Here is a 12,757-nt window from a genome sequence, read left to right on the forward strand (position 1 = left end):
TCTTCCCCATATATGCTCCCACATCTGATCCTTCCTTTCACTCTGGCAACCCGACGATTCGGATGTTTTGCCTGCGAGACCGGTTCACCAAATCCTCTCCAGCAGTCGTTTCTGGCTGTCCTGTAGTATGCTAATTTCCAAAGCCATTGCAATGAACTCCTCTTCTCGTTCAGTCGCCAGCACCTGCAACTTTAGAATCTCCTCTCCCTGGGTCGTCATTTTCTCCTCCACCCGGTCATCCATCTCCTTAATCGAGGCTATCATCTGGGTTATGTCTTCTGGCCACTCCTTGCGATGCCGGGCGGATTTCTCATCCAGGTACTTGACCCATTGCTCCATCGACCAGTGAGCTGGCATGGACACACTTTGTCTCGTTACCATTGAGCTCGATGACCCGATTCTTGCTTACACCCCTCTTTTGGTTTCTCCTTTTTCGACGCTTATTTGGACACGATTCCATAAATTGAGGGTCACCTGCATTTCCTCTCCCTTCAATCAACTTATGTTGAGAAATTTTCTGAAAAATCCGGCTTAAACACCATTAAAAAAAACACTACGGGCGAGAGCTGCTGAATGTGCAACCGTTTACTCCATGGTCGCCACCGGAAGTCCTGGATGTGGATTATTAACCCAATGTCTCCACAATGAGATGGAAGCTCTTGTGTTTACATAACATCAACCAGCAAAAAGCTTCAAGGAAGAGCTGCATAACGGCACGATCTAACGGGAGAAGCACTAATTGTGGTAGTGAGCGAGACTTGCTGGCTGTTTCCCGATGTCCGACCCGGCGAGACCGCAACCGGTATCTAACGGCAATTAGAGTCCTATGGGCCTCGCATCATAAATGGCTGCCCCGCCAGCTGATTCGCCTGGACCGCTTCCGGCAACTCCTCATTAGGGGAGGGCAGCTCTAAAACTGCTCACATTGAGCAAACGGCAGACACATCAGTCTCTGGCTTCCATCATTAGCCAGGACCTCAACAGATACCTATTATCTCCTAAAAGCCAACCGGTCATCCTGGGGTGTCTCTCAAAGACGCCAGGGATCTCGACTGCCCTCGGATGTAGCTGTCGTGCACACGTCCGGGGAATCGTGCACACACATGCATGCGGTGGTCGCATACAAGTTGAATGTTCAGGGAGTGGAACCCCTTCCTGTTGATTAAGGGTGCAAGATGGTATGCATGCCATCTATTACCCCCTGGACCTGGGGCATCCCAGCGCTGCCAGAAAATCCTGTTGCCTGGGCATCTTGATGGGCTTGGTCCAGATCAAAGTTAATATTGTCAGCTGTCTGGGGAAACATGGCAGCCTTGACATCGCAGATGCACTTGTGGGCTGCAGGCTGTGAAATGCCACACAAGTCCCTGCTCGAGTCCTGGGCAGTGCATGTGGTGTACATCGATTTCAGTAAGGCATTTGATAAGATTCCTCATGGTAGGCTCATTCAGAACGTTAGGAGGCATGGGATACAGGGACATTTGGCTATCTGGATACAGAATTGGCTGGCCGAAAGAAGACATTGAGTAGTAGTGATTGAAAGTATTCCGCCTGGGGGTCGGTGACCAATGGTGTCACGCAGGGATCTGTTCTGTGACCTCTGCTCTTTTTGGTTTTTATAAATGACATGGAAGAGGAAGTGGACGGTTGGGTTAGTAAGTTTGCCGATGACACGGAGGTTGGTGGAGTTGTACATAGTGTCGAGGGCTGTTGCAGGTTACAGCAGGACATTGACAGGATGTAGAGCTGGGCTGAGAAGTGGCAGATGGAGTTCAACCTAGATAAATGTAAAGTGATTTAATTTGGAAGGTCAAATTTGAATGCTGAATACAGGGTTAAAAGCAGGATTCTTGGAAGTGTGGAGCAACAGAGGGATCTTGGGGTCCACGTACATTGATCCCTCAACGTTACCACCCAGGTTTATAAGGTTGTTAAGAAGGCCTATGGTATGTTGTCTTTCATTAATAGGGGGATTAAGTTTAAGAGTCGCGAGGTTTTGCTGCAGCTTTATAAAACCCTGGTTAGACCACACTTGAAATATTGTGTCCAGTTGTGGTCGCCTCATTATAGGAAGGATGTGGATGCTTTGGAGAGGGTGCAGAGGAGATTTACCAGGATGCTGCCTGGACTGGAGGGCATGTCTTATAAAGAAAGGTTGAGGGAGCTAAGGCTTTTCTCACTGTAGCGAAGAATGAAGAGAGGGGACTTAATAGAGGTGTACACGGTGATGAGAGGCATGGACAGAGTGGATAGCTAGAGACTTTTCCCCAGGGCGGAAATGGCTGTCACGAGGGGGACATAATTTTAAGGTGATTGGAGGAGGGTTATAAGGAAGATGTCAGAGGTCGGTTCTTTAGACAGAGAATGGTGGGTGCGTGGAATGCACTGCCAGCGGAGGTGGTGGAGTCAGAATCATTAGGGCCATTCAAGGGCTCTTGGGCAGGCGCATGGATAGCAGTAAATTGAAGGGGTGTATGTCAGGTTGATCTTTAATTCAGATAAATGGTCGGCAGAATATCGTGGGCCGAAGGGCCTGTACTGTACTGTTATATGTTCTGTGAAACCAAAGCATAGAAGTTCAGGGCCACGCTGACCTTGGCCACTGGGAGTGGGTCCTCCTCCTCCACATGATGCCAATTCTGCAAGGACATGGCATAGGTGCCATACCGTTCACTTGTTGAGGCGGAGCCTCCTGAGGCACATGCTGTCCGACATCTACTTGTGCAACCAGCGACATCTGTACAACTTGGGCCGTCGCTAGCCTCCCCCTCTGGGTCCCTGGGTGCTCAGGGGGTGGGGCAGACCCCTGCACATGGGCTGCTGCTCTGTGTCTCTGTCAACACTGTTGCTGCTGCCTTTTCTGGCATCTGGCCACCTGCCTGCCACCAGCACCATGAGGAGATCCATAGTGATATTTGTAAGGAATTGGAGAGGGTAAGAGACCTACAATCATTTCGGGCTTCCACCCAAAGAACCTCAGGTCCCCCAACCCTCCTCCACCGTTACATTCCCTGCCATCTCTCAGGGTGCCATCCAACGAGCCGGCTGTGCTGGGGGTGCGTATGCTGGGCGGGCCCCTGAGCACCGGATGCCAGACCCCTGCCAAGAGTTTTATTGGGACTGGGCTCGGATTCCTTCCCCGATCCACACACCCACCCTCTGGCTGCCGGAATATCCCAGTGCTGAGGCCCAGCTCGTTTGATTGTTGGCTGCTGCCTCTGGTGTTGATGCCTCCAGTGTTCAGGCAAAGTGTCCAGGCCTCACAGTCTGATTCGGGAGCCAGGCAGTAACACCCACCTGTGACATGGCACATCTACCCATGGGAATCCACTGTCTAGTGCTCATGTAACGAACAGTGCCAATTCCCTATTGGCAAAAGCCTCAGCTAAGCAGCCAGAGGCTGCCATGGTCAGAGCGAGTTGATGAGACCTTCACCACATTATCATGGTAGGAAGTCTTACAACAGCAGGTTAAAGCCCAACAGGTTTGTTTCAAATCACTAGCTTTCGGAGCACTGCTCCTTCCTCAGATGAATCTGAGCAGTGCTCCAAAAGCTAGTGATTCGAAACAAACCTGTTGGACTTTACCTGGTGTTGTAAGACTTCTTACTGTGCTCACCCCAATCAAACGCCGGCATCTCCACATCATATTACCATGGACAGAGCTCTGTCCTGGGGGTGTTCGGTGGGATGGCCCCCCACCGATGGCGATTTGCCCAGTAACAAGATTAGCAGGAGTCCAGAGACATTTAGGTGCAAATAGCCATATCAGAGCTATTGTTTACCAGAGATCAGTGGGGTTATACAAATGGTAACTTCTAAAGGCAAGGAAATTGAGAGAGGACGACAGCAGAATCCACAGTGGAGAATATCACAAAGAGACCAAACAGTATAACTGTTCGCACCCTCATTGGGAGGGGAGCTATTTTTCCATCCAAAGGCAGACAAGTAAGATCCATCTGTGATCAGAGCCATGGAGACCTGTTCAGGCTACCATTAAGAGACATGGCAGATTGCAGATATTCTCCTCTAAAAGACACAGTTATGTGCCTTCCCTGAACCAGGAAGAAATGGTTTCCCGGGGTTGGTCACCTAAGTGGTAATGTGTGGTATATTAACTGGATTTGACCTATAGAGCTTCAAAAATTGGATGTTGTTCAGGGAATGTGGGAACAACTTTGGGAACAAGAGGGGATTTCAGATAACACAGTTATTCATGTAATTGGGTGTCTTTTGTAAGGGCCACGAAGAATCCAGCACGAGTTTTAAGGATTCAAAGTAATAACATTTATTTACTATAACATATATACATAACAGTAGCAGTAACTTCCCTTGCTACATACTCCTTCCTGCTGGTTCCTGAACTGGCCAGCTTTATTTATACTATGAGTTTACTAGTGGTTTCTCCGCCCCCCCTCATTGGGGAAGCTCATACTCCCACAGGATTGTGGGATAGTCATTAGTCCCCAGCCACTGGTAAGTAGGCAGGTTATAACATCGTCAGAGTGTTTTTCTTTTACTTTAATAAATATCCTTTATTAATTGTTAACACAATGACTGGACAGTTCCTCACTGGGTTGTGCATTGTTTCCTCACACTATTCCAAAACAAAAATGCACCACTAAGAACCAGCATGTTTTGGGACACTGTCACAGGTAACATCAGCAAGGTTCTTAAACCTGTGATGGGAGGCGGCAGGTGGCACAATGGTTAGCATTGCTGCCTACGGCGCTGAGGACCCGGGTTCGAATCCCGGCCCTGGGTCACTGTCCGTGTGGAGTTTGCAGATTCCCCCCTGTCTGCGTGGGTTTCACTCCCACAAACCAAAGATGTGCAGGTTAGGTGGATTGGTCATGCTAAATTGCCCCTTAATTGGAAAAACAATAATTGGGTACTCTAAATTTAAAAAAAGAAAACCTATGATGAGAGAATCAGTTAATTGACCCTATACCCTCTGGGGTTAAGAGGAATGAGAGATGATCTCATTGACACATTCCATAAAGAAGTTAGTGACTCTTTAGACTTTTCTACCCTCGAGGGTTGTGGATCCTCCATTGTTGAATATGTGCAAGGCTGAGATAGGTAGAACTTTGGTCTCTCAGGGAATCAAGGAATTTGGGGAGCAGGCGGGAAAATGGATTTGGGACAGATCAGCCATGATCATGGGCGGCATAGGGTAGCACGGTGGCCCAGTGGTTAGCATTACTCCCTCACAGCACCAGGGACCTAGTTCGATTCAGACTTTAGGTGACTCTCTGTGTAGAGTTAGCACGTTCTTCCCGTGTCGGCATGGGTTTCCTCCAGGCGCTCTGGTTTCCTCGCACTGTCCAAAGATGTGTAGGTTAGGTGGGGTTACGGGACAGAACCGAAAAATGGACCTAGGTAGAGTGCTCTTTGGGATGGTCGGTGCAGACTTGATGGGCCGAATGACCTCTCTCTGCACTGTAGTGATTCTACGATCATATTGCAAAGCAGAGCTGGCTAGAGGGAAAAATACTGGCTTCTCTTGCTCCAATTAGTTATGTTCTTATGGGACATTAACTCTCTCTTTCTCCCTATTTTCACAGATTCTGAGTGGCCTGTCAAGCATTTTGTTTTCATCTCAAATTTGGTGCTGTAAGGCATTGCAACAACGTCACTCTTACCTGGGTTTTGAAAGTTGGATGAAATTTTCCAGTCCAATCATGGCAAGTGGAACTGGAAAACGCGGAAACAGCCAACATTCAGTTTAATGTATCATAAAGAGTTTGCAATTTTCCACTCCTGACTCTCATGGCAGTTGGGTAACCAGTCACCTCATCGCAGGAAAGGCATTTGCATCCATTTGAATATCAGGAATACTCATTAAAAAGGCAACGGGTGGTGGCACAATGGTTAGCACTGCTGCCTCATAGGACCAGGGACCAGGTTAGATTCCAGCCTTGACTCACTGTGTGGAGCTTGTATGTTCTCCATATGCCTGCGTGGGTTTCCTCCAAGTGCTCCAGTTTCCTCCCACAATCCAAAGATGTGCAGGTTAGGTGGGGTTATGGGGATAGGGTGGGGGCGGGTGGACCTTGTAGGGTGCTATTTCAGAGGATCGGTGCAGGCTCGATTGGCCAAATGGTCTCCTCTGCACTGTTGGGATTCTATGGAAGCTTTATACCATCCAAGATAAAGCAGCCCATTTGATTGGCATCCCGTTCCACAAATATTCACTCCCTCTAGCACCGACGAAGAAGGGCAGCAGTGTGAACCATTTACAAGATGTATTGCAGGGACTAACCAAGGCTCCATAGGCAGCACCTTGCAAAGCCCGACTTCTACCATCTAGAAGGACAAGGGCAGCAGGCCCAGGGGCATACCACCATCTGAAAGCTCCCCTCCCTCCAAGTCACTTATCTTCCTGACGAGGAAATATGTTGCCATTCCTTCGCTCGGTTAAAATCCTGAAACTACATCCCTACCAGCACTGTGGCCGTACTACACCACAGTGGCTGCAGCGATTCAGGGAGGCAGCTCACCCAGACTTCTTAATGGCAATTAAGGTTGGAAACAAATGCTGGCCTAGCCCACGACATCCACATCCTGTAAATGCTTCCCTAGTGATTGCAATTTCACAATGTTCCCCTCTCTCTTCCAACACCTGATTTCCAGCTATTACTGAAATGCTTTTAGCAGCTTTTAAAGTGAAGACAGAAGCAAAGTATTTGTTCATTTCATGCGCCAGTTCCTTATTATCTACTATTAACTCCCCATGGTCACTCTAGAGAACCTGCACTCACTTTAGTTACTCTTTTTCTATTTAAATACCTGAACTCTTGCTATTTATTTTTACATTTCTAACCAATTTCCTCTCATACTCTAATTCCTGGTCCCTGATTAGCTTTTTAGTCATTCTTTGCCGCTTTTTATTTAAATTTCTTCACCCAGAGAATGGTGAATTTGTGAAATTCACTACCACAGAAAGTAGTTGAGACCAAAACATTGTGTGATTTCAAGAAATAATTAGATATAGCTCTTGGGGCTAAAGGGATCAGGGTGATGTACGATCAATGACCACTAAATTTCATAGAATTTACAGTGCAGAAGGAGGCCATTCGGCCCATCGAGTCTGCACCGGCTCTTGGAAAGAGCACCCTACCCAAGGTCAACGCCTCCACCCTATCCCCATAACCCAGTAACCCCACCCAACACTAAGGGCAATTTTGGACACTAAGGGCAATTTATCATGGCCAATCCACCTAACCTGCACATCTTTGGACTGTGGGAGGAAACTGGAGCACCCGGAGGAAACCCACGCACACACGGGGAGGATGTGCAGACTCCGCACAGACAGTGACCCAAGCCGGAATCGAACCTGGGACCCTGGAGCTGTGAAGCAATTGTGCTATCCACAAGGCTACCGTGCTGCCCGAGGTTGTAGTCCAACTGAAGGCTTTAATAAGCTAGATGTTTCCCCCAGCAGCTCAGGTACAGAAAGAAGGCTGCTGGGGCGGCACGGGCTCTTATACCCCGCCTTGCAGGGCGGAGCTACCATACAGCTTGACCAACAGGACACATACAATATCTACCAATGGTGTTCCAGCATTACCAGGTACCGTAATACTTCTACACAGGCTACCATACAGGGTATTAAACTTGATGATCAGTCATGATCATAAAGAATGGTGGGGCAGGCTCGAAGGGCAAAATGGCCTTCTCCTGCTTCTATTTTCTATGTATGCATGTTTAAAATGTACTCTGACCAATTATCTGACCATCTTTGCAGAGTTATATGCCTTTCTTAAGGCATATAACTCTTATATTCTTATTTTCCTTAAGTTTGATGCTTTCTTTAAGGTTTTTTTTCAACAAAACCCCCCCTTACAGAAATAAGAAAAAACAAAGAACACATAAATAAACATCTTATAGCTCTGTCACGTATTCCCCCAATATACAAGCCCCCCATTAAACGATAATAAACACAGTAGTAAACACAAAGTAACCCCCCCTTCACCCCACTCTGGGTTGCTGCTGCTACTGTTCACCTCCTAACACTCCGCTAGAAAGTGTAGGAACGGTTGCCACCACCTGAAGAACCCTTGCACAGATCCTCTTCAGGCAAATTTTACCCTCTCCAATTTAATGAACCCTGCCATGTCGCTGATCCAGGCTTCCACGCTTGGGGCCTTGCATCCTTCCACTGTGGCAGAATCCTCCGCCGGGCTACCAGGGACGCAAAGGCCTGAATACCGGCCTCTTTCGCCTCCTGCACTCCCGGCTCATCCGATACCCCAAATAGTGCGAGCCCCCAACTCGGCTGAACCCGGGTGTTTACCACCTTGGACACCGTCCTCGCAACGCCCCTCCAGAACCCATCCAACACTGAGCACGCCCAGAACATGTGGGCGTGATTTGCTAGGCTCCCCGAACACCTCACACACCTGTCCTCTACTCCAAAAAAATGACTCAGCCTTGCCCCAGTCATGTGCGCCCTGTGCAGAACCTTAAATTGTATCAGGCTAAGCCTGGCACAAGAGGAGGAAGAATTTACCGTACCATGTACCATCGTCTATCTCCTCCCCCAGCGCCTCCTCCCATTTACCTTTCAGCTCCTCCACCGAAGCCTCCTCCTCCTCCTGCTTCTCCTGGTAGATCGCCGAGACCTTGCCTTCTCCAGCCCACACACCCGAGAGCACCCTATCCTGGATCCTATGTGCTGGCAGCAGCGGGAATTCCCTCACCTGTCGTCTTACAAACGCCCTTACCTGCATGTACCTGAAGGCATTTCTGTTTGGGGGGAAAGAGAGACCAAATTTTTCCTCCAACTCCCAAGGCTCGCAAATGTCCCATCTATAAACAGGTCCCCCATCCTTCTAATACCTGCCCTGTGCCAGCTCAGGAACCCCCCATCCATTCTCCCCGGGACAAACCGATGGTTCGCTTGGATCGGGGACCACACCGAAGCCTCTGCCTCCCCCGTGGCGTCTCCACTGCCCCCAAATTTTGAGGGTCACCACCACCACTGGACACGTGGTGTACCTTGTCGGCGGGAGCAGCAATGCTTTCTTTTCGTTAACCACGGATTGTGAGTCCACCCTTTTTCATTAGAGTAGGAATATACTTATTCTGAGTAATCTGAAATATTCCCTAAATGTCTTCCATTTCTTTTCTATTGATCTATATTTCCTGGCTTCATCCCCGAGCAGACTTTAGCTGGCTCAGCTTTCATGCCCACATACTTGTCTTTATTTAACTTTAAAATAATAGTTTTTACTCTGATGGAAATAGGGCAAGATCTCATCCTTTTTCCAGTTCTTTCTTGCTTTGACAAAGAGTCATCCAGACTCGAAACATCAGCTCTGTTCTATCTCCACAGATGCTGTCAGATCTGCTGAGATTTTCCAGCATTTTCTGTTTTTGTTTCAGATACCAGCATCCACAATAATTTGCCTTTATCTTAACATTTACCAAAACTGCTTCTTGCAGACGCTAAATATGGAAGTGAAAATTGGCCGTCAAGGCTTGACTGAATTTCTCCAAGGAGCCCGTTTCTTTCTCTCCTGGTTCATTCTGGTGTCAAATTTGGATATAACCACAACATTGCACAAAGCAAAACTGCTTCACATCAACTCAACAGTGGTATTGAATGCATTGCAAAATGAACTAAGTCGAAAGATTTTGTTTTCGATTGGACTTGGAAGCGGAGTAAAAGTAAATGAAATCAAATGTTAACAATTAAAAAACAATTAAAGAAAAATACAAAGAAATGTTTAGACAAAACAAAAAGCAATTTTCATCCATTACTTTGTTAGCAGAATTAATATATCTTCCTCTCAATGCTACATGGCAAAATAGTGTTATTAGACTTTCAATACTTTTATCTGTCCCAAATGCACATTTGTCCTACTCGACTGCAGCGAGGGAGGAGGAAGGGAGCTATTGGAACACAGCTGCGGAATAGCAGGGGTTTAATTAAAATACTGAGACTCAAGTACACTCAGTCTCTCACTACTATAATTATTTAAACAGTTTTCATTGGAAGAGCACACAAAAACAGATTAAAGGTCTCAAGCATGAACGATAAAAACAATTGCAATTCAACATAATTTTTCAATAAGCATTAGCACTCAGGTAGAACAAGGTCATTAAGAGTAAAATCTGAGCATGTCATTGGATAAGCTTGCAACATGGAAGCTAATTTCAAAGTGTAGCCTTATGTTGTTTGGAGTGGGGGCAGAAAGAGAAAACCCCAGACAAATAGTTTCAAAGTGTAGCCTTATTTTGTTTGGAGTGGGAGCAGAAAGAGAAAACCCCAGACAAAAGGGCAAGGTCTGAATGACCACCAGGGATGCAGACAATGGGCAGAACTTTCCAGTGTCCAGGGCAATGCCCGGGCATGACCCTCTCCCTCTCTGAGCAATGCATTCATCTGAATCCCCCTGGCAGGTTCTGATCGCCTGTTGCACGCCAGGGTAGAACTGTTGTAATTCACATTGGCAAATGGATTAGGTACTCAGGTGTAGAGGCCAAATAATTAGATGTAAATATATTGCAATGGGGATCCCGGTATTGTACGTCGTGATTCCCCTTATGTCACTGGCGGGAGGTGGGGACAATTACGACACACCCTTACATCAGTGTGAAATGTGATTTGGGCCTCTCAGGTGATTTTCTGTTCCCACACCGACCCTGCCTAATGAAAACGGGAGCAGAAACTCCCCCCAATATAAATGCCCAAGCAGCGTTAAAGTAATTCCAAAATCAAATTTTAAAAGCCATGTAGATTTTTAGAAGGTTAGATTTTTAGTCTGAAGTGTGTCAGGAGTGTTGCAATTTTGAGCTATTGGGGAAATAAGTTAACATAACGTGACAGATGTCATTTTCAACATAGGGAAGAAAAAAGGTTGAAAGGCTGAAAACATAAGGCAATGCAGGTGAAAGCAAAGTAAATATGTTGGGCTGGATTCTCTGATTCTGGGGCTTTGTCCCTACGCCCACGTGGAAACGGTGCCAGATAAAATGGCATAAAACAGCCACCGATTCCCCTTTTTGGTGAGAGCTAGCATGCCGGCAATGTGGAGCACTCGGTTCTAGCTGCCGATATGCCAAGAGAATTGGCGGGTCAGCAGCCACGCTGTGCTACATGGCGGTGGCCACTCGCGGACCCAGCCCGTGAAATCGTCCCCCCCTTCGGCCGGCTCGCACACCCTGGACCTCACCCCTCACAGTGCCCCCTGCCCCGAATAATGTCCCCCCCTGCCCGCGGATCAGCCCTCCCCCGACTGAGTCCGCAGCCACTACGCCAAGTTTCCGACAGGCGAGACCACGAGAGACCCACGCCGTCGGGAACCCGGTCGGTCGAGGGCGGAGCATCGGGTGGCAGGCCTCAGGCAATGTCCTGAGGCCGTCGATACGTTACACACCACTTTGGAGGGGCGGAGCATCATGAAAGCGGCACTATCCCCGATTTGGTCAGGAACTCGGATTCTCTGGTCGTTTGCTGAACCTGATTTTGGTGTCGGCGACCGGAGAATCCAGCCGTTTTACGAGTAAAAGGTAGTGGAGTAATTATTCTAGAACTGAACTTTCCCTTTAATTTGCAATTATTTTGAACCTTCCTGATAATGGTCTAGCTCCCTGCACCATTGCTTTCTCGAATGCTCTGCAAATTTTTCAATTCCCTTTTGAATTTCACCACCCTTTCAGACAGTGCATTCCAGGAATTAAGAACTCTCTACTTAAAAAGAATCACAATCTAGAATAGATTTTGTAAATGGGAAGTGATCAAGTACTTGGAAACGCAAAAATTAAAGCAATGGAGAATGAGCAGGAGTGAAGGGCTGGCACCAATCAGGTGGGTCAATTCAGTGTTTTCAGATTTTATTCTTCTACCACAAAGGTTTCACACCAATCTGGTCAATCTGGAAAACTAGAACCAGAGGACACCATCTCAGATTAAAGGGACTATCCTTTAAAACAGAGATGAGGAGGAATTTCTTTAGCCAGAGGGTGGTGAATCTGTGGAACTCTTTGCCGCAGAAGGCTGTGGAGGCCAATTCACTGAATGTCTTTAAGATAGGTTCTTGATTAATAAGGGAATCAGGGGTTATGGGGAGAAGGCAGGAGAATGGGGATGAGAAAATATCAGCCATGATTGAATGGCGGAGCAGACTCGATGGGCCAAGTGGCCTAATTCTGCTTCTATGTCTTATAGAACATAGAAAAATACAGCACAGAACAGGCCCTTCGGCCCATGGTCTAACATATGTCACTGCTTCTTCATAACAGCTGAATTAATATCCAAAAAATTCCTACCGTTTTAGCATCACCACAACCATGTAAATCAAAAGGAAAGCCTACCATCATCTTTTCAGGGTAAAGACGAATAGTAATATAGTGGCAATGTTTCCATATTAGTAATCTAGAGACTCAGACTAATGCAGGAGTTCAAATATCATCATGGCAGCTGGAAGAATTTAAATTCAATTAATAAATCTAGTCTTTTAACCGCAATAATGAAACCACCGGATTGCCCTAAAAATTTATCTGGTTCATCAAGGACCTTAAGGGAAGAAAATGTGCCATCCTTACCTGGATGGCCTACATGTTTAACTAGACCTACACCTATGTGGTGACTCTTAACTGCCCTCTGAAATGGGAAGCCATACAGCTGTAGGCAGTTCACCATCACCTTCTCCAGGACAACTGGGGATGGGCAACAAGTGCTGACCTTGCCAGATGCTCACATCCCCAAGGCCGAATGTTTGTTAAAAAGAAGGGTGTGTAATGGTGCA

The 12,757-nt window shown here is 47.2% G+C and overlaps 1 protein-coding gene and 1 long non-coding RNA gene across 10 annotated transcripts in view; one reads left to right on the top strand and one right to left on the bottom strand.

Annotated features, from left to right (window-relative positions):
- Nucleotides 1-12,757, bottom strand: part of LOC140429750 (adhesion G protein-coupled receptor L3-like) — a 1,506,492-nt gene that overhangs the window by 1,378,658 nt on the left and 115,077 nt on the right. The gene's annotated exons all lie outside the window — the stretch shown is intronic.
- LOC140430073 (uncharacterized) overlaps nt 1-12,757 on the top strand; it is a 206,992-nt gene that overhangs the window by 183,262 nt on the left and 10,973 nt on the right. Inside the window, exon 3 of the long non-coding RNA XR_011949310.1 lies at nt 5,567-5,686. This is a non-coding gene — a long non-coding RNA (uncharacterized lncRNA). The remainder of the gene's footprint in view (nt 1-5,566; nt 5,687-12,757) is intronic.

Source organism: Scyliorhinus torazame, chromosome 9, assembly GCF_047496885.1.
Source record: "Scyliorhinus torazame isolate Kashiwa2021f chromosome 9, sScyTor2.1, whole genome shotgun sequence".
NCBI lineage: Eukaryota > Metazoa > Chordata > Chondrichthyes > Carcharhiniformes > Scyliorhinidae > Scyliorhinus > Scyliorhinus torazame.